The 19,736-nt window shown below is 42.0% G+C and overlaps 1 long non-coding RNA gene across 1 annotated transcript in view; it reads right to left on the minus strand.

The window, feature by feature from the left end:
• LOC127048073 (uncharacterized) overlaps positions 1-6,442 on the minus strand; it is a 49,516-nt gene extending 43,074 nt beyond the window's left edge. The window contains exon 1 of the long non-coding RNA XR_007773553.1: positions 6,334-6,442. This is a non-coding gene — a long non-coding RNA (uncharacterized LOC127048073). The remainder of the gene's footprint in view (positions 1-6,333) is intronic.
• Between the last annotated feature and the right edge of the window lie 13,294 nt (positions 6,443-19,736).

The following is a 19,736-nucleotide window of genomic DNA, read 5'->3' on the forward strand; positions in this document are numbered from 1 at the left end:
CAAGAGTCGTGGTAGATTCTCTGTCACTGGAAGTTTTTAAATCAAGATTAGTTGTTTTTCTAAAAGTTGAGCTCTAGGAATTATTTTGGGGAAGTTCTATGGTATGTGTTACACGTGAGGCCAGACCAGATGATCACAATGGTCCCTTTTAGCCTTAGAATCTATGAATCTACAGCAAATGAAAAATAAGATTATATAAAGAACGAAGAGTCAGGTACTCCAGTTTGAACCAAGATGCTTTCTCACCAAGAGGTTTACTTTGAACGAGGTCAGAGCTGGCATAAAGTCTTAGGCATAAGCAGACTAAGGAATTGCTTAGGGTCCCGAGCAGCTCAAGGGGGCCCCCTATTAATTATTAGTATGTGCTGTGGGGGGGGCAAAATATTCTTATTTATTGCCCCCAGTGGGTGAGCACCACTGAATGAACTGCTGAGATTACACTGCCAAAGACGGCAATGCATGCTCTGAAGGACACTAGGTCACTCAAGCTTTAATATAAATTTATAACATACACAGTGAGGAAGGACAGAGAATACAGAAGAAAAAATTCTAGTTCACATGCAGCCTATTCTATTTTATACTGACCTCTGACCCCAACGATCTAGTGCTTCACAGTATGCACTCTCATAACCGGCACTCAGATTGTAAAATGAGGAATGTGCGAGTTTTGTACTTCACTGGGGACACTTCGTTAGATGCTGTGTGTCTGAGCCACATTCATCCTGCATGTAACTCATCCCTGTGCAGAAAGCCAGCGCAAACCCTCTGCACCATATTAAGTCCCAATTAAGCACTTCAAGATTTAAGCGGGACTTAAGCAATGCATAGGCCTTTTGCTTGCCCTCTGCACGTGGTCAGTTTTCACCCCGGTAACTACTAAACCAAAAGATTCTTGTCTTGGCACTTTAGCAATCATTTCCCTCAAGCACTTCTGTGTTACTAGAGATAGGCCTGTATCTGCCCCACCACAATCTGAACTGCGGGGAAGTTTGAATCTGGATATAGATCTGGAATTGCAGCTTGGGTGTACTTATGTAGAGCACTTGCAATTATAATTGAAACAGTAATTGTTTCATTGGCCTTCTAGATGGACAGCACTGGACTGGTATGTATCAGTATGGCCTACCTGTACTTTCTAGAACCACACCCTTCTTACCACTGAGTTTTCTCTCTCCTCCTATTGCACAGGCTACACATGGTCATCCATGCTAGACTGCTCCACCATAGGGGCAGGCTTCCTCAGGGTGGTGGGTGGGCAGCTACCCCATCAACTCACGTGGCTGCTCACCTCCTCCTGAACATGAACCTGTGGCTGCATGAGTGACAGAGGCATTTAGAGAACAGTTCCTCCGTGTGAAGGGCTTTCAGGTATTAAGGAGAGAGAAGACAGAGATAGATAAGGAAGGGACAAGAGTTGCTCATGAGAGTTGGGATTAGATTGAGGGGTGCTGGAGATGGGCAAAGAACCAGGAACTTTGGATGGTGTAAAGGGGAAAGGGGAGGCTGAAGCAGTAAAAGATGGGGCAGTCAGGACCCCCAGGGGAGAAAGAGGTAGCCAAAAGAAGGGGAGGAAAAATTAGTCAGACCATAGAAGAAGGAACAAAGCAATGAGGATGAGAGGAGGGACAAGAGAGAACTGGAGATGGTAGTGGAACCAGGGAAGCACGCATGTCAAAGGGAGAAGAGTTACTTTTATAAAGAACCATAAGGGGGGAGAAAAGATGGATACAAGCAGTGCACTAGAACAGGAACATAGAGGGAAACCACGTGAAAATGGGATGGAATGAAAAGAATGAAGAAAGGGAAAGAAGAGGAGAAAAGGCAAAAGAGAAGCAGTTTATCTTTCTTTAGTCACATTTCTATAATTAATTGCATCGCCCTGGCTCTAAAAGGAACTGTAAGGAAGGGGGCATTCTAGTTGCCTTTGGGGTTAGGATGAGTTTGAGACTCTCCAAGCTGATTGTGGTCCTGGGGAGCATCAGTCATTTTTCCATTCAGAGTACTGCAGCCACCCTCCTCCCCAGGACTGATACAGCAAAGCATCTGAATGATTGGGAGGCTGAGCCATAAGAGCACTGTGTTAAATATAAAAAGATAAGACTAAATCACACAATGCCAGCAAACTGAGAAAGAGCAGATGTAGATTGAGAGTTTCAAAAGAGACTGAGGCAATTAGGTGCCCAGCTTCCATCCTAATTCATTAGGATTTGGACAACTAACTCCCTTAGGAAAGCCAAACCACAAAGTATAAAGAACCATTTGTTGTTACAATCACCAAGAAGGCGAAAAAAACTGATAGCCAAATTACATATTTCCTTTTGCTATTATTGGCACAAACATTGCTGTTTGACAAAACATTGCTGAGTGGCTAGATTATCCTCTAGCACTTCTAGGTGAAACCTGGATGGATTTAAATCTTAAGGTCATAACCAGAATTCTGGTAATATACAGATATGACGGTTTGTAATCAGTAATCTTTACCTTCCCTTTGAAGGTACCTCACCCATCAGGTTATACTGAGCAAAGTAGTTTTCCTTCTGATAACTTTAGAGAGGAAAGAGAAATTGTTATTCAGTATAAAGTCTAACTAGCCGGTGCTTTGTATTCTACTGAGCACTCATCTCTTGAAACACAGAGCTGTAGGAGCTCATGGGAAGAAAAATGAGAGCCTCAGCTGATCTTTTCAAACATTTCCAAGAAAAATAATTAGCTTAATCTCTGCTGCATTAATGTCACTTTCCCTAAACCTGTAAAATGTTCAAGAGGAAATGCTCTGAAAGCTTTAGCTTTGCTTTCACAAAATCTGAAAAGTAAGCTAGCTATAATTAGTACATGTCCAAATAGTATATGTCAGATTCAAGTCTGCCAGTTTCTTTGGAGCAAGAGTCCCTGTATTGATGCTAAGGACAGGCGAACCAGTTCAGATAAAATGTGAATCAGCCAAAATCTTCTCACCACTTTTAAACTGATCTGTTCCAGGTGCTAAAGTGCAAAGAAATGTGCTCTGAACACAGTTGTCTTTGATATTTCCCTGGTCCTACTATAAATTAGAAGTAATAGAGATCTCATGAGAAAACCTGTTCCTGTATGATTCCCAGCACAAGTCTGCTTCTATCCAGATATGGATAGCTTACAGCAAGTTCCACTACCAACAAAAGCTGTCACCCCTGATTTCACATATGTTCTGCAAAATGCAGCAGGCAAGTGTTATAATCACTGCATTAGGCACTAAACATCACTGTGAGACAACACTTAGCTTTCAAAGCACACTGCACCACTACTTGCTAAGTGTCTAGCTGAATCAGGGTCTGTCTACACTGCAATTAAAAACTCTCTGCTGGCCCATGCCAACTGACTCAGGATCACAGGGCTCAGGCTGAGGATTCTAGAAGGGCCGCCCAGAGGATTCCAGGGGCCTGTGGCCATCGGCAGCAGGCGGCTCCGGTGGACCTCCCGCTGGCATGCCTGCGGGAGATCCACTGGAGCCTTGGGACCAGCAAGCGGCAGGGGGCCCCCCGCGCGGCGAAATGTCTAGAGCCGGCCCTGTTCGGCCGCGGGGGGCCCTTCCGTTCCAGGACCCGCCGCTGAAGTGCCCCGAAGACCCGTGGCGGGGGCCCCCCGCCGGCGAATTACCGCCGAAGCGGGACCCGCTGCCGAAGTGCAGCCCGCTCTTCGGAGGTAATTCGGTGGCGGGGGGCCTCCACCGCGGGTCTTCGGGGCACTTCGGCAGTGGGTCCCTGAACGGAAGGGCCCCCCACCGCCGAATTACTGCCGAAGACCGGGTTGCACTTCGGCGGAAGGTCCCTCTTTGGCGGTAATGCGATGGCGGGGGGTCCTTCCACCCCAGAGCGGAAGGACTCCCCCGCCAGCGAAGACCGGGAGCGGAAGACGCTCCAAGGCCCGGCCCCGCAAGAAGGAACAATCAGTTTCACATATACAGAATGGGAAGAGACTGTCTAGGAAGGAGTATGGCAGAAAGAGATCTAAGGGTCATAGTGGACCACAAGCTTAATATGAGTCAATAGTGTGATACTGTTGCAAAAAAAGCAAACGTGATTCTGGGATGCATTAACAGGTGTGTTGTAAACAAGACACGAGAAGTCATTCTTCCGCTTTACTCTGCGCTGGTTAGGCCTCAACTGGAGTATTGTGTCCAGTTCTGGGCACCGCATTTCAAGAAAGATGTGGAGAAATTGGAGAGGGTCCAGAGAAGAGCAACAAAAATGATTAAAGGTCTTGAGAACATGACCTATGAAGGAAGGCTGAAGGAACTGGGTTTGTTTAGTTTGGAAAAGAGAAGACTGAGAGGGGACATGATAGCAGTTTTCAGGTATCTAAAAGGGTGTCATCAGGAGGAGGGAGAAAACTTGTTCACCTTAGCCTCCAATGATAGAACAAGAAGCAATGGGCTTAAACTGCAGCAAGGGTGATTTAGGTTGGACATTAGGAAAAAGTTCCTAACTGTCAGGGTAGTTAAACACTGGAATAGATTGCCTAGGGAAGTTGTGGAATCTCCATCTCTGGAGATATTTAAGAGTAGGTTAGATAAATGTCTTTTAGGGATGGTCTAGACAGTATTTGGTCCTGCCATGAGGGCAGGGGACTGGACTCAATGACCTCTCGAGGTCCCTTCCAGTCCTAGAGTCTATGAGTCTATGAGTCTATGAGTTTTCTGGGGCCCCCGAGCGAGTGAAGGACCCCGCTCCAGGGGCCCCGAAAAACTCTCTTGGGGGCCCCTGTGGAGCCCGGGGCCTGGGGCAAATTGCCCCTCTTGCCCCCCCCCCATGGGCGGCCCTGGATTCTAGGACCCTGTGAGGTGGAAGGCTCCAGAGCATAGGCTGCACTACAATTAAACAGCCCTGCAGCCCGAGCCCAAGTGAACTGGCATAGGCCAGCCGTGAGTGTCTAACTGCAGTGTACACATATCCTCAGCATCTCTCAGATTTGTGTAATTAAGGTTTGATTTAATTAACTGTGGTAAAAAGTGAGTATGGAAAGTATGGACCTAGAAATGCAGTGGGGATAGGGACACCCTTAACGTCAATACTATTCAATAGAGAGAGTTTGTCCACTTTGTCCACTCCTGAAAAACCTAGAATTTGTAACAACTCTTTCATCATATATATTGCTTGGCCCCCTTGAGTGCACATTCTGGAATCAGCCACAATGATCCACTAAGATCAACACCACTACTAAGCAGCATCTCTTGTTAGATAGGCTTAGGGGGAGGAGATAGAATGGACACAGAGGCCTAGCAAGATAAAGAGAGTACTGCACAGCACAGGAATCCTAATGATTTAACCCCCTCAATGTTCTCTGACATGTTATGCACCTATGTAGTGCCATGCCAAACTCCATGGCAGACTTACCCAGCCCAGGTTTCCTGACCCCAAACACATGTCCACCTGAGCAGCGGGTATCTAGAGTAGCCAACCTCCACAGGGCAATCACCACAGGTGCCACTGAGGACACTGTTGAAAGACAATGAGGTTTCATATGTGCAATTCAAGAACTCATTGGCTTTGCAGAACCCACAATAGTTTTGCAAGGCTGATAGTCAATGAGCACATCTTTTTGTCAGCTGAGCACATTAGAAATGGAAATCAGGGAGAGATGATAAGCAAGGAACCCCTCAAGGCCCTTTTTAGACTTGCCTTTAAGAGTAAAGCATTAGGGGCTATCCATTAATAACTCAGACTTCAGCAGAATTAGCAGAAAGGCCCTTTCAAGAGATTCCATCAATCTACAGTTTTCTACAAGAAATGGTAGGAATGTGTTTGGGATGGGGTGGGGAGGGGAGGAGTTTGAGCCCTGCAATCAAACATGTAAAGTCATATTATGCCCTCAGTCTCCACGCACATCTCCTTTTCATGTCAATGGGAGTCCTGCTCTGCTCAAGGGCAAAGGATTCAGTAGACAGAGACCTGGATGATTGTAGTTGGAGGATCAAAGACAATGGCCTTCACATTCTTCTCCAGGCAAAGCTGGATGGACCAACCAAAATTTTCTTTCATTCTCCTACTCTTAAGTTTTTTATGTAGAACTGATAAATGAAATTGTTTTCAATTGTTCACTTTATTAATGTAACTTCTGTTCACCATTCACTACACTTGCCTATGCTGTAACTTCTGTTCCATATTGTAATTCAAACCCCATTTTAAAACACTCACTCCATTTTGTAAAAGCTTCCTCCAACCTTCATTTCTGCAAACCCTGCTGTAATCTTATTAGTTTAGTTTAGATGTGTGAATGAGGTATGTATGAATGATGGAATCAACCTCCAGCCCCAGCCTGTCCTGATGAGATAAAGTTCAAATACCAACGGCTGAAGACCTAGACAACAGCCCTAAACAAAGTAAGAAGCATCCACCCTAAAAAGAAAAGGACAACAGAACAACAGAAGGAAGATCAAAGCCAGGTCCAAGGCTGAAAGTCATGCCTGCAATTGATGGGTAATCAATCTAAACCCAGAGGCAGTATGACACAGCAAGACCTACAGACTTTGAATCCAAACTAAAATCCTATAAAAAAGAAGGGTGAGATGAGAGACTTTGGGTAACATTCTGCTGCCAACATGGAAGAACATCGGTGCCTGCCCAACAGAGATCCAGCTCAGCCTTGTGCCCAGCTTTCCTGGCCAGTTAGCTGCCACAAACTACGAACCCAAGCTGCAAAATCAAGCCATGAACTTAAGCTATCTTCAGGACTGGTAACTATGCAGCAGCTGCAGAACACCTGATGAATGTGGGTGTGTGTGTGAATGTGTGTGTGTGTGTGTGTGTGTATAGGTATTAAGTATAATGTGTGTGTATAAGAATTAAGATATTAGTTATTAGTCATAAATTGTTATCATAATAAATGTGGCATCTTTGCCTTGTCCCCTTTAATAAGATCCTGCTGGTTTTTACTGGTCTAATATAATTGGTACAACATTTACCCTTCTGTATTGAACAATCATGCCAAGAAAGTTATATGCCACAAGCATGGACGCTGCCTGTAATGATTCATTCAGAGTTAACATGGATTTCTGTGCATTGAGTGACATAAAATATTTTAGGGGTTCCACTTTAGCTTAATTTAAATGCTCTATTAGGGCTAGTACACGGGTTTTCAATCTGAAGCCACAGATTCTCTTTCTCTCTCACCCTCTCTTTATGGTTAGATAGAAGGGCAGTCCTAAACTTTTTGTTATAACATGGAACATGATATGGAAAAGGTCAAGAACCTCCAAGCCTGGAGAAGCCAGGATGAGCTTCAGCAAGACACCAGTCAAAATACATGCTAAATCAAAGCTGGGAGAGATTGTATAACTAAGGTGAAAAGTGTAAAAGATTAGTAGGAGAGATATGAGAACCAGTCTAGATATAATGAGGAGGCCGGTGGCACGTTGAAGACTAACAGATTTATCTGGGCATAAGCTTTTGTGGGTAAAAAACCCACTTCTTTGGATGCTCCTCATTGTTTTCGTGGATACAGACTAACTTAGCTACCCCTCTGAGTCTAGATATAATCTGGGTTAATTTGAAAACTGTGCCGTTTCTCTCTCTTTCATAGCTTCCGAACTTGCGTATTTCTGCAACAAGAGGAAAAAATGACCCATATAAACAGCTATTTTGAATGAGGCACTTCCCTCAATGAAAGCAAATGCACAGCAATGGAGCTCTCTACTATGGATATGGGGAAATGGAAGGATAATGAGTTTTTAAGTCAATTTATAAAATAGTCACAATGCATTAACTCAGAGAGGTAATTTTATGAGCCAGTCTCATGTTTATTAGAGGCTCATTCACAATTCAGAAATCAATTAAGTGCTTTGAGGGCACAGCAGCAATGAAAATCCCACATTTATTTGACACTGTAAATCTGAGCTTTGACCTGAAATCAATTGCCTCCATCCACATTTTATTTCTACGCATTCTGGATTCCCATCTAACTGCTGGTACTGGGTACATCTGAATAAGACCTCAATTTTTTTGCTGTGAAACAAACAGTATTAATTATACATTGTAACAAATTAATTCTGATCCTTGAGAGGTAGTGTGTGTGTTCCAGATATGTTAGAAATGGGTCCACATTGCAAAGTTAAACACTGGATATGAATATGTCATATACTTGGGACATATGCATGAATTTATATATATTATTTATATATGTTTGTTTATATTGGAAAGTAAGCATGCATGCATGTGTGCGTGTGTGTGTGTTTAGAAGTATTTCTTGTTTTGAATCAAATGAGAAGGAGAAATGTCAAATGGCACAGGAGCATTTACTCCTGATGACAAATGTTTCCAATTCTCAGTTTATGATGATATTTACAAGGCTACAGTGTAGTACGTATTTCTGATCTCAATTACAGGAATGGAATGTTTATGATACCACATCTTTCTTTCTTTAATTAAAAAAACAGGCAACTCATATACAATGAAAATAAAGAAAGTTAGCTTGCTTCCTTTTCTTTTTAAATAAAGCAGGAATTTCTAAAACCCTTGCTTGAGTTATTTCAATCCAAAAAATGGTTGAAGTCTGGTACACAGGATATTTGCTCACCACTACCAGCTAGAAATATTGCTACGCTCATTGGTATGCAATGTGAGACTACAAAACCAGTATTTCCTTAAACCACAGAGAGAAGATTTTAAGCAAATACTGTAAACAAAGAGAAAGTTTCTAAAACTTGAAGTTAATAGTTTCTTTTTCTGATAAATTAAATGCAAGACGTTCGTATCAGTATATCTGGACTGAAACTGGAACGTGCCTAATCATATCAAATGATCAGATATGCAGGGCATTCACTTCGCTAGAGGCCATTGTCAGCAGCCCAATCTAGGCTACTCAGCCTAAAACCAGAAGGAAACTTTGATCTGCATGGTAGCTGTTTACTTTTAGCAGCAGATGGCATTACAAAGTGCTGACGCAGCTTACACTCCTGTGAACTGGAAGTGAAGTGAGTGACAGCACATTTTCCAGATACAGCAGTTTTGCAGGTTTGGAACCTTTTGATTAACTCATGCTGCTTTACAAGCTGAAATCTAATTCCAGTACATACAAACAATGTTAAGAGCACTTATGTTTTGCTTTGCCCAGGATAAATGACCTCATCTGAAACATTCAGATACTGCATGAAGCCCTTGAGGTCCAATTTTTCACAGACAGACAAGTAAATTGTGCCCACAAAATTTGCACGTTCACTTTTTATGCTCCCAAAACAGCCTTTGAACAGGCTATGTGGGTAACTTGGCATATTGCTGCTCAGTTGTGCAGTAATGCAGGATTAGCAGATACAACTTAGACACTCACCTTTGAAAACCTTATCCAAAGTTTTGCTAATGCCTTTCCTAGAGATGAGTCAGAAAAGAAATAATTTTGCTATAACCCAAGTACTAAATACCAGACTCTTGTGGGAATTAATTGGAGCCACCAATTCCACACAGAAGGGCATGTGTCCTTCACCCCCTGAATGCAATAGAGGCACTGTGGTTCTTGCACAGCAGACAAGACAAGATACAGAGATGTCTTGTGTGCCACACAGCCATGATCTGCAGGAACTTCCACCCTCAATGGATCCATGATCACATGGATACACTGCTATAGTCTTGACAGATGGTCTCTAAAGTACCACATGAATGCTACAGCCTATCAACGTGTCAACTGAAAAGTGTGACCAAAAAATACGAAAGTGAAAATTTGGAGAAAACCATGGATTTTAGGAGTTGGGGGGAATTATCTTAAAAAAACAATATCCAAAGAGAAAGAGTTCCCCTTTTGGAGAAAGTGCTATTTCCATTTTTTCCTCTATCTGCACATACACAGGAAACAATTCCTGTTTCTAGTCTTAATGTCTAAAAGTTATGATAGCAACTGCAAATAATGAAGTGGTCGTGTACCAAAAATAACCCACTTGTCCCAAGGTCAGAAGGAAACAGTAAACTGTTTTTTCGGCCGGGGTATTTGGCTAAGTGATATGAAGATATAAATTTATTCCCTTGTTGGGAAGGATATTGAGACGGTTGGATACAGAAATTGCTCTGACTTCCTGCATTCCCTGTTGGTCTGTTTTTAGATCTCTATGCATGCTATAGAGAGAGCACGGATATATTTGGTAAACCATATCCTTTAGATGAAGAACAGAGATGCAAGTTGAATGTATTAGACCTATGACAGACTTTGATTCACCTGACCACAGTATATTGCTGATAAACTTGCAGAATTTGGCAAATTTAGGTAGGACAGGTATTCAATGGTTCCATTTCTGAGGTCTCAGATGATATTGTTCAGTAGCTTCTTATTGGTGCAAGGAGTCCTCAGATGTAGGGAACACAGGGATCCATTCAGTTACTTCGATGAAACAAGAATAAGGCTACTAGGGGAGATTTAAAAAGCTAAATAGGTAGGGCAAAATTCTTCCTCCACTGAATTCAATGGCAAAGTTCCCACTGATTTCAATGGGGTCAGAATTTCACCCATATAGGCTGGCTAAGAGACAAGTAAGGGAGGGAACATGGCATCAGTTTAGCTGAAATGGAAACACCCAGGAAAGAGAGAAATGAGGGTGATGCACACAGGGTACAACTGGGAGTAGTGGGATAAAAATACAAAAGGGGAAAGTTTAGGTCAAATATCAGGAAAGATTTAATGATAGTGCATTGTGCACTCACAAAGGTAGTGATGGACCCTCGATCGCTTGGGACATTAGAAACTAGATTGGCCAACATACTAGAAAATGTACTGTTGTGAGCAATGCTGCATTGGGAGGGGTATGGACTGGATGATCAATAGGTGTTTTCCACCTCTAACTTTAGGTACTTATCATAACCACACCTACAACTCAAGAGCCATCAGTTGCTAATGAGAAAGTCAACAAACTAATTGTGACTAAGTGTGGAACCACTGAGGCTACAGATGGAAAACTGCTGGTCAACCACACCACATCTTTGACAAGGCAGCAATATAAATGTTGTCACAAGCGGAAGCATTCCCTGTTGTTTAAAGCATGGGTTGGCTATTGGAGGACATGGGTTCTGCTCTTGGTATTACTTGTGGCTCCCTGTCTGACCATGGACAAGTCACTTAACTTTTCTTTGCCTGTGCTTGACCATCTGTAAAATGAGTATAATGCTCCCAATGGGGCTGTGAAGTTTAACAGATTAAAATTGCTAAAGTGCTTTGAGATTTCCAGGTGGACTTTGCCACAAATGCAAAATACACCTCTACCTCGATATAACGCTGTCCTCTGGAGCCAAAAAATCTTATCTCGTTATAGGTGAAACCGTGTTATATCAAATTTGCTTTGATCCACCGGAGTGCACAGCGCCGTCCCCCCGGAGTACTGATTTACCATGTTATATCCGAATTCGTGTTATATCAGGTTTCCTTATATCGGGGTAGAGGTGTATTATCATTATTATTATGCCCCAGCAGTCCCACTGGTGGGATGAGCGATGGGGGTTAGTTAAGACCAAAACAGACTGTGAAGAACTTCAAAAAGATGTCACAAAACTAAGTGATTGGGCAACAAAATGGCAAATGAAATTTAATGTTGATAAATGTAAAGTAATGCACATTGGAAAAAATAACCCCAACTATACATACAATATGATGGGGGCTAATTTAGCTACAAGAAGTCAGAAAAAAGATCTTGGAGTCATCGTGGACAGTTCTCTGAAGATGTCCACGCAGTGTGCAGAGGCGGTCAAAAAAGCAAACAGGATGTTAGGAATCATTAAAAAGGGGATAGAGAAGAAGACTGAGAATATATTATTGCCCTTATATAAATCCATGGTATGCCCACATCTCGAATACTGTGTACAGATGTGGTCTCCTCACCTCAAAAAAGATATTCTAGCACTAGAAAAGGTTCAGAAAAGGGCAACTAAAATGATTAGGGGTTTGGAGAGGGTCCCATATGAGGAAAGATTAAAGAGGCTAGGACTCTTCAGCTTGGAAAAGAGGAGACTAAGGGGGGATATGATAGAGGTATATAAAATCATGAGTGATGTGGAGAAAGTTATTTAGTTATTCCCACAAGAACTAGGGGTCACCAAATGAAATTAATAGGCAGCAGGTTTAAAGCAATTAAAAGGAAGTTCTTCACACAGCGCACAGTCAACTTGTGGAACTCCTTACTTGAGAAGGTTGTGAAGGCTGGGACTATAACAGCGTTTAAAAGAGAACTGGATAAATTCATGGTGGTTAAGTCCATAAATTGCTAATAGCCAGGATGGGTAAGGAATGGTGTCCCTAGCCTCTGTTTGTCAGAGGATGAAGATGGATGGTAGGAGAGAGATCACTTGATCATTGCCTGTTAGGTTCATTCCCTCTGGGGCACCTGGCATTGGCCACTGTCGGTAGACAGATGCTGGGCTAGATGGACCTTTAGTCTGACCCGGTACAGCCATTCTTATGTTCTTATGTTAGCTTGTGAACGTTTGCATGTGATATATGGGACTCAATTTGCTACTTGCTTTAGGATAGCCTGAAGCCTTTGGGTTGTTCATCTCACACTTTCAAAGGATCCATAGAATAGGGAAAGCAGGTTGGAAGATTTCCATATGTAGTCTATGAATTGTTTCTAATTTCTTTGTTTATTCATTTCTTTGCTTACCATTTCCATCACCATTCTATGGTGTTTTAAGCACAGTAATCAGGTAAGGTGAATGTTAATATTTGAAAGTGTCAGCACAAAAAGAACTTATCCTTAAATGACTGATTTTATTTTCATTCAATTTCAGTGGGAAAAATGCTTATAGTCTGTTTAATAATTTGACAATACTTTAATTGGTTGAATTAGATGCAATGAAGCAGGTACTTTGAATTAATTAAATATATCCGTTGATCCTAAAAACTAGTTATTGCACTGAGCTTTAGCTTTGTAAGAGCTGACAGGACAAAAAAGTCAGATGCAAAAGGAAATTTCACCTTTCATATTGATGATTCTTATGAATGTAATTCTACACACTTGGTTTACTGATCTCATTTTATCCCTGCAGACTACATGGCAATGTCATTATAATAAAATATTGTTCCTGGACATTTTCTAAGAGCTTCATTTTTAGAAAAAGATATTGTAGAGATTTTATCTTAAGGACAGGTTGGAATAGGGTACCATCTTTGCAATTTTCCATTACGTTTTACTAGCATTGCATCATATTAGCCTAACAAAAATGTTTTCATGAACAATATAGGGTAGCTCATAATCCTGTTTTATTTGCACTGTATTGTAGTCAGCTGATATGACAGAGTGGTAATGCAGAAAATGAAAAAAGTTTGTCATATTTTCTTGGGATCCTCATTGTTTTGAGTCATTTTAAACATAGAGTCATTTGGACAAAGCTCCCCAAAATATACTATTTGGGCAGGGGGGAATCTTGCATTGATAGAGAGATCAGGATGACCTAGTATGTCTTTTCCATTTCTATTTTTTCTGATTCTATTGAAATCTTTTATTTTTTTAAGATAAATGCCTAAAGAAAATTTACAAGGAGTGTATATAGTTTTTGCTTCCTTACAGAAAAGCATGGGTAGTTTGAGGGGCATATTGGTATAGCTCCATCAAAATCAATAGCATTGAAGCAATTTATGCCATCTTGGAATCTATGAATTCCTTCCACCTACATTTAATTTGTTACACTGGTTCTAATGATTAAAGATGTCCATGGGACAAAGGCTGCAGCAGGTATGTATATTTCAGTATATTAATAATCAGACACTGCTATGGTCAGTTACAGTATCTTAGGGCATGGCTACACTTGCAGATGTAGAGTGCTTTGAGTTAAACCAGCATTCCTAGAGTGAAGTAGGGAAAGCGCTGTAGTCTGTCCACACTGCCAGCTGCCAGCACACTAGCGTGGCCACATTAGCAGCTCTTGCAATGGCCGCAGAGAGCAGTGCATTGTGTTAGCTATCCCAGCACGCAAGTGGCTACAACGTGCTTTTCAAATGGTGGGGGTGGGTTGGAGTGTGACAGGGAGTGTGTTGTGTGTATGTGGGGGAAAGAGAGAGTCGGTTCTGGGGGGGGCTGAGAGCATGTCAGTATGCTGTCTTTTAAGTTCAGACAGCAGCAGACTCCCCCGTCCCCCCCTCACCTCTCTCTCTCTCACACACAGCATTCCACAGTAATGGTTGTTTTGTCTTGGAACAGATAAGCAGCCAGCTATCAAATGGAGCTGTCAAAGGGCATATCCAAAACAATGATAAGAGTGGCCACTTGACTTAAGGGGATTATGGGACGTTTCCAGAGGCTGATCAGAGCACAGTAATGCAACACCTCATTCACACTGACACTGGGGCGCTCCAGTGGGAGCGCCTCAAATGTTATTCCACTTGCCGAGGTGGAGTACCAGGAGCGCTCTAGCCGTGGAATCAGAGAGCTCTATGTGCCTTGCCAGTGTGGATGGGGAGTGAGCTAGGGTGCCTGGGGCTCCTTTAATGTGCTGTAAGTTGCAAGTGTAGCCAAGCCCTTAGGTCAGAAATGGGCCCAATCTGTGAAGTCCAGTTCTGAATCTTGGCAATTTTGGAAGAAGATTGGATCGTGGTTGTGTTTCTGGCCCATCTCTCTCTCTGTGACAGTCAGGTATAATCTTTACACACACACACAATTAATTGTCAAAACATTTTTTTTAGAGCTACCTATCACTGTTTCACTGTCTCCACAACTGAGATTTGTCTTTATGTTCTCTCAGTGGAAACTGTTCTTGTAACACTACTAATACATCAGCAAAAGGGAGCTCATGCTAGAAAGCAAGGCCTAAGTCTTGTAATAAGATTTACAAAGGCCTTGTGGCCTGAGCAAGCTTCATTGAACTCAGTGGGAGCTGCATTTCCATTATTATTAAACATTTCTATTATACTTGCACCAAGAGGCATTCTCAAAGTTGTACTCCAGACTTTCAAGATGGTAGCATTCTAGATAATTGCTATGAATTCACTTTTATCATTTAGAAATACACTTTAAAAGGAATTTTTTAATGATGTGCTCATCTCTGTAATTTGATGTAGTAATTGAAGTCCTGTATGTTACAGGTTTCCCTTTGAAGATCTAGTCTTCTATCAATATATGTCCTGAGGGAAGTGTGGGGGGGTGAGGGGGAGTCTTTGTATGTATAACTCCTGTTAATACTAATTCTATCAGTGTACATAAATCTTCATTTATCAACAGGATCATAATGAGCAATGGTGTATTTGAAATAGTCATTCAACTAAGTTAAAAATAGAGTAAGTGCAATAAATTTGCTACTGCAGCACTCAAAATACTTGCTGAGTATGTGGCATCTGGAAAACACCCATCTATTAAATGAAGACACTGCAACAGAGCAGAACATTTGTAGGACCTTGAGCATTTAAATGTTTAACTCTGCCCAAGTCACATTAAATGGGATAATGTGTATCCCAGGATTTTTCTTTCAGAAGCTTAAAATGTCAAAGCTTACTAAGTATCAGAGGGATAGCCATGTTAGTCTGGATCTGTAAAAGCAGCAAAGAGTCCTGTGGCACCTTATAGACTAACAGACGTTTTGGAGCATGAGCTTTCGTGAGTGAATACCCACTTTGTCATGCATCTGACAAAGTGGGTATTCACCCACCAAAGCTCATGCTCCAAAACGTCTGTTAGTCTATAAGGTGCCACAGGATTCTTTGCTGCTTTTAAAGCTTACTAAGGCATATATGAGAAAAGGCATGTAAAATATGTATTGTATCTTATTTGTATGCAACTATAAACCTCAATTTAGGAATAGTGGGTCCAAATGTTTAGTTTCAAGCTTTTACACTGAGCATTCTAGTAGTGGGTGGTATGTTTTGTAACTAAAGTACAATTAAATGTTGCACTTTTAACTAATTAAAATGGCAATAAATCAAACATACCCATTTCTCTTTGAACTGCACATTAATAAGTGTGTATGCAAGGATGAGCTTTCAGATTAAGGGAAAACAAAAATAAAGCTACACTCTTTAGTATAATAATATGTCCATTCAGGTGATAGTGCTGTGCTCATAAGAAACAGACTAGCAGCAGGTGGTTTTAGATGAGATACAGAAGGAAACAAGCTACCATAAATAATCATAGTGCAGTCAGTTGAGCCAGGCAGAACTAAAGTTTGGAAGAATCCCACCATTTGAGGTTACATTTGTCTGTAGAATCCAAGGGCTGATTCAGTATATATATCAGAGGGGTAGCCGTGTTAGTCTGGATCTGTAAAAGCAGCAAAGAATCCTGTGGCACCTTATAGACTAACAGACGTTTTGGAGCATGAGCTTTCGTGGGTGAATACCCACTTCCTCAGATGCATGCATCTGAGGAAGTGGGTATTCACCCACGAAAGCTCATGCTCCAAAACGTCTGTTAGTCTATAAGGTGCCACAGGATTCAGTATATATAGTTATACCAGAGCTGGGTTATACCTTCCTAAATTTCACTTTGAGTTTAGGATTCCAACAGCCCTAAAATCACAAAATGAAACTCAGTTGAAACTCACCAGCTTTCATGTCCAAACCATTGAGTCTGTTATTCTGATGCAGACTACAGTCATTCCAGACTGACTCTAGGTTTGCTCAAAGTGTCTGTGAACCTTAAGCTTTTCAGCAAACGCAATCTGAGTTTGGCATTGTAACAATACTTCAAACCAAGGTGAGTTCATGTGGTTTTGGATTTCATATGGTTCTAGACTCCACAGGTGCTTATGAACCAATTACTACAATTTTTTCAGGGGAAAGAACTTAACACACAATGGGGCTACATTGCTTCCTTATTTATACCTGTGCAACCCTTTTGATATCAGTGAGAATAGAATCTGGCAATCACTGATTTTAACTAGAAATTATAATTTCAATTTTTTCATTATGCCAAGTTACAGAGGAAAGCCCCTAAAATAGCATTGCAGTTTCCAGAAGACATAAATTCAGTAAATAATTCAGATGGTTGAAAAAAATGTCATTTATTTTTATGAAAAACGCCTTTTCAACATAATGAAATTTTCATAGAGAAGTTCCATTTATTGAATTGTTTAAATTTTCATCAAATACCTGAAAACCAATTCTTTGCCATTTTAACAACCAAGAAGACAAAACCAAAACATTTTCATTAATGGGGGTAGGGGAGGGGAACCCTCCGTAATAGCTCTAGTAAATAAAGATGTACGTAGCTATTAGATACAAAACGAAGAACAGGGAACCATGGGCCACATTCATGATGGGTGACTTGGTCCTCACTTATTCAGGGACTGGGTGAAGGAATTTGGTGTCCCTCTTTCAGTAGCTTCTATAGGCCATTTCAGGACATAGGATTGCCAGGGCTCAGATCTGCCCCAGCCATGTCCCCTTCCCTCCTCCAGCCTGACCCCACTCTGTCCCATCCCATTCTGCAATGCCTCCTTAGGGTGTGGGTGTTGCTATGGGAGCTGCACAAAGGCTATTGAGCAGGTTTAATGCCAGGTGGAGACCTCTGTTGCACTGGGGATATTCTCTGGGAGAGGGGTGCATATCTGCCCTATGACCCCATTGCACCAGCCTAGCTTCTACAAATTGGCTTCGGGGCAATACTGAACTGGGCTCTGTGGCATCTAATTCATCCTAGAACAACAGGAATGAAGTAAGTCCACACCATGTCCTTTTCTACAGTAGCTAATATATTCCAGAATGCTCCTCAGTAAGTACCCTCTGGACAGTCATAAGAAAGAGAGGAGTGACTGACTTTCTCTCTGTATTCTCAGATTCACCATAGGATGCCATACTGGAGCCCAAAGTCATAAGGCAAATCCTGAGTTTTCCCATGTTTCCAGGGCTCAGGGACCATTAGAAAATATCAGGTGGCAACATTCCCCTTGGCACTGTAAACACAAGCAATTTCCAAATGTATTTTGCAATGCAAATGTTTGCTGATTTCCATACATTACATCCCGTAGTGCTGAAAAAGGCACAAACATTTAAATAATAATGTTTATTTTTCCCTCCTCTCTGTCATAGTCCTGAACTTCACAGTGCTGGTTGGATGAATTAAATGTGTTTTTTGAATAGCTCTACAATTAGCTGATAAGCAGCCACATGTAAATACGCACAAAACAAATTGAACCAGTGGAATATTATTATAAAAATGGCTGAATTTATTTGCTTCCTCCTTTATATTTAGCACATTTAAGGAGGAGGCAAAAATGCTACAAGAAACAGACTCATAAAAAAGAGGAGCAAAAAAACCTCCTAGTGAGGGAACGCTGATGCAGCCTGCAATTTTAACTCTAGGAGTCTCCCGCAATGCAGCCAATGGCCTTTCCAGCAATCCACCTCAGCTGGAAGTGAACATGTAATTTTGAATAATATGACAATAACCATAGCGCCTCATTCATCTTCAGTGCTTCCATTCAAGTTTTTTTTTAAAGCAAATATTAGTCAGACAAGGCTTCACATATTCCCCTGCCTTACAGGGGTTATCCTCCTAACTTTCAAAAAAGGGAAACCAAGGCACCAACAGTTTAAATGACCTGTCTCAAGTTGCACAGTAACTCTATGGCAGCTCCAAGACTGGAATTTGCAGCTCCTGACACCAGTGCTTAATTTGTGCCAGGGCTGAGTACCAGCACCTCTAGACTTGGCAGTTCATAGCCCCGGCACCTCTAGGCTTGCTGCATCAGTTATTAATGTAAAAAAATTGCTTGAGCCCTGGCACCTCTTTCATGACAAATTAAGCACTGCCTGACACCCAGTCCAAGGTGTCTGTATATGGGTAGGAGTGTGTGTGTGTGTGCATGCTGGTTGGGAGTGGGAGAGAGGATGGATAGAAAAGAATGGCACCATGAGAGCCTGACATGGGGGGAAGGAAGAGTATGGCTGTGTTCCTGCAAGTGGGGAGGGTGCAAATGCACCAGTATGAAGGGATGAGAGCCTGGCAGAAGCCTCTACATGTGTGCACTGGTGAAAGCGTGACAGAAAAAGTGGCTGTGGAGAGGAGAAGACTGTGGCAGAGCAAATGTCTGTGTGGGGTGTATGGGAATGGCAGAGTGCGCATCCAAGTAGGAGGGTGAGGAAGGAAGGAAGGAAGGATACACTAAGGAGGAGAGATAGCAAACGCTGTGGAAGGAGAGAAAGAGGCAAAGGAAATGTTGAGCATAAAAATGGAGGGAGAGAGGACATGGGGGAAGAAGCAGGGAGGAACTGGGATCATGGGGATTAGGGTGAAGAGAGAATATAACCCAGGAGAAGGGGCTGAAGGGCAAGGAGGGTGGAAAGAAATCCAGGATTAATGCTACAGAGAAATCAGACTGAAAGAAAGATGGCTAACCAAAGGAGGGGGAGGTGCACAGATGTGTCATGGTAGAAGGGAAAACAGAAGACTGGAGTGAAGGAAAAGAAAGGACCGAAGAGAATAAAAACAGAGAAGCAGATGTTACTAAATTACGGACATCTAGTGCCAACATACTCAGAATTAACATATGTCTGGATTTATATGAATACACAAGATCCTAGAAAACTGGAAGGGGCCCACTCTGTGGGCTGCTAGAAGGTATTCCAGAAGCTGCTTTCCCCTCTATGTCCAGGTCTGTTCAGCCACCCTTACTCCCTGTAAACTGTCCCACCCTCACTCCCTACCAGCCTCGGTCCTGCTGCTATTCCCCACTGCTTAGTAAAAACCCGCAAAGCTGAGTTCCGGACCCTGCTATTTATCTGATTGGTGCCCTAATCCTTAAATCCCATTTTGTGTTTAGAAGGGAGATACATGGATTGTAAGACCTTCACAAATCTCTCTCTTTCTC

The sequence above is a fragment of the Gopherus flavomarginatus genome, chromosome 3, assembly GCF_025201925.1.
Source record: "Gopherus flavomarginatus isolate rGopFla2 chromosome 3, rGopFla2.mat.asm, whole genome shotgun sequence".
Classification (NCBI taxonomy): domain Eukaryota; kingdom Metazoa; phylum Chordata; order Testudines; family Testudinidae; genus Gopherus; species Gopherus flavomarginatus.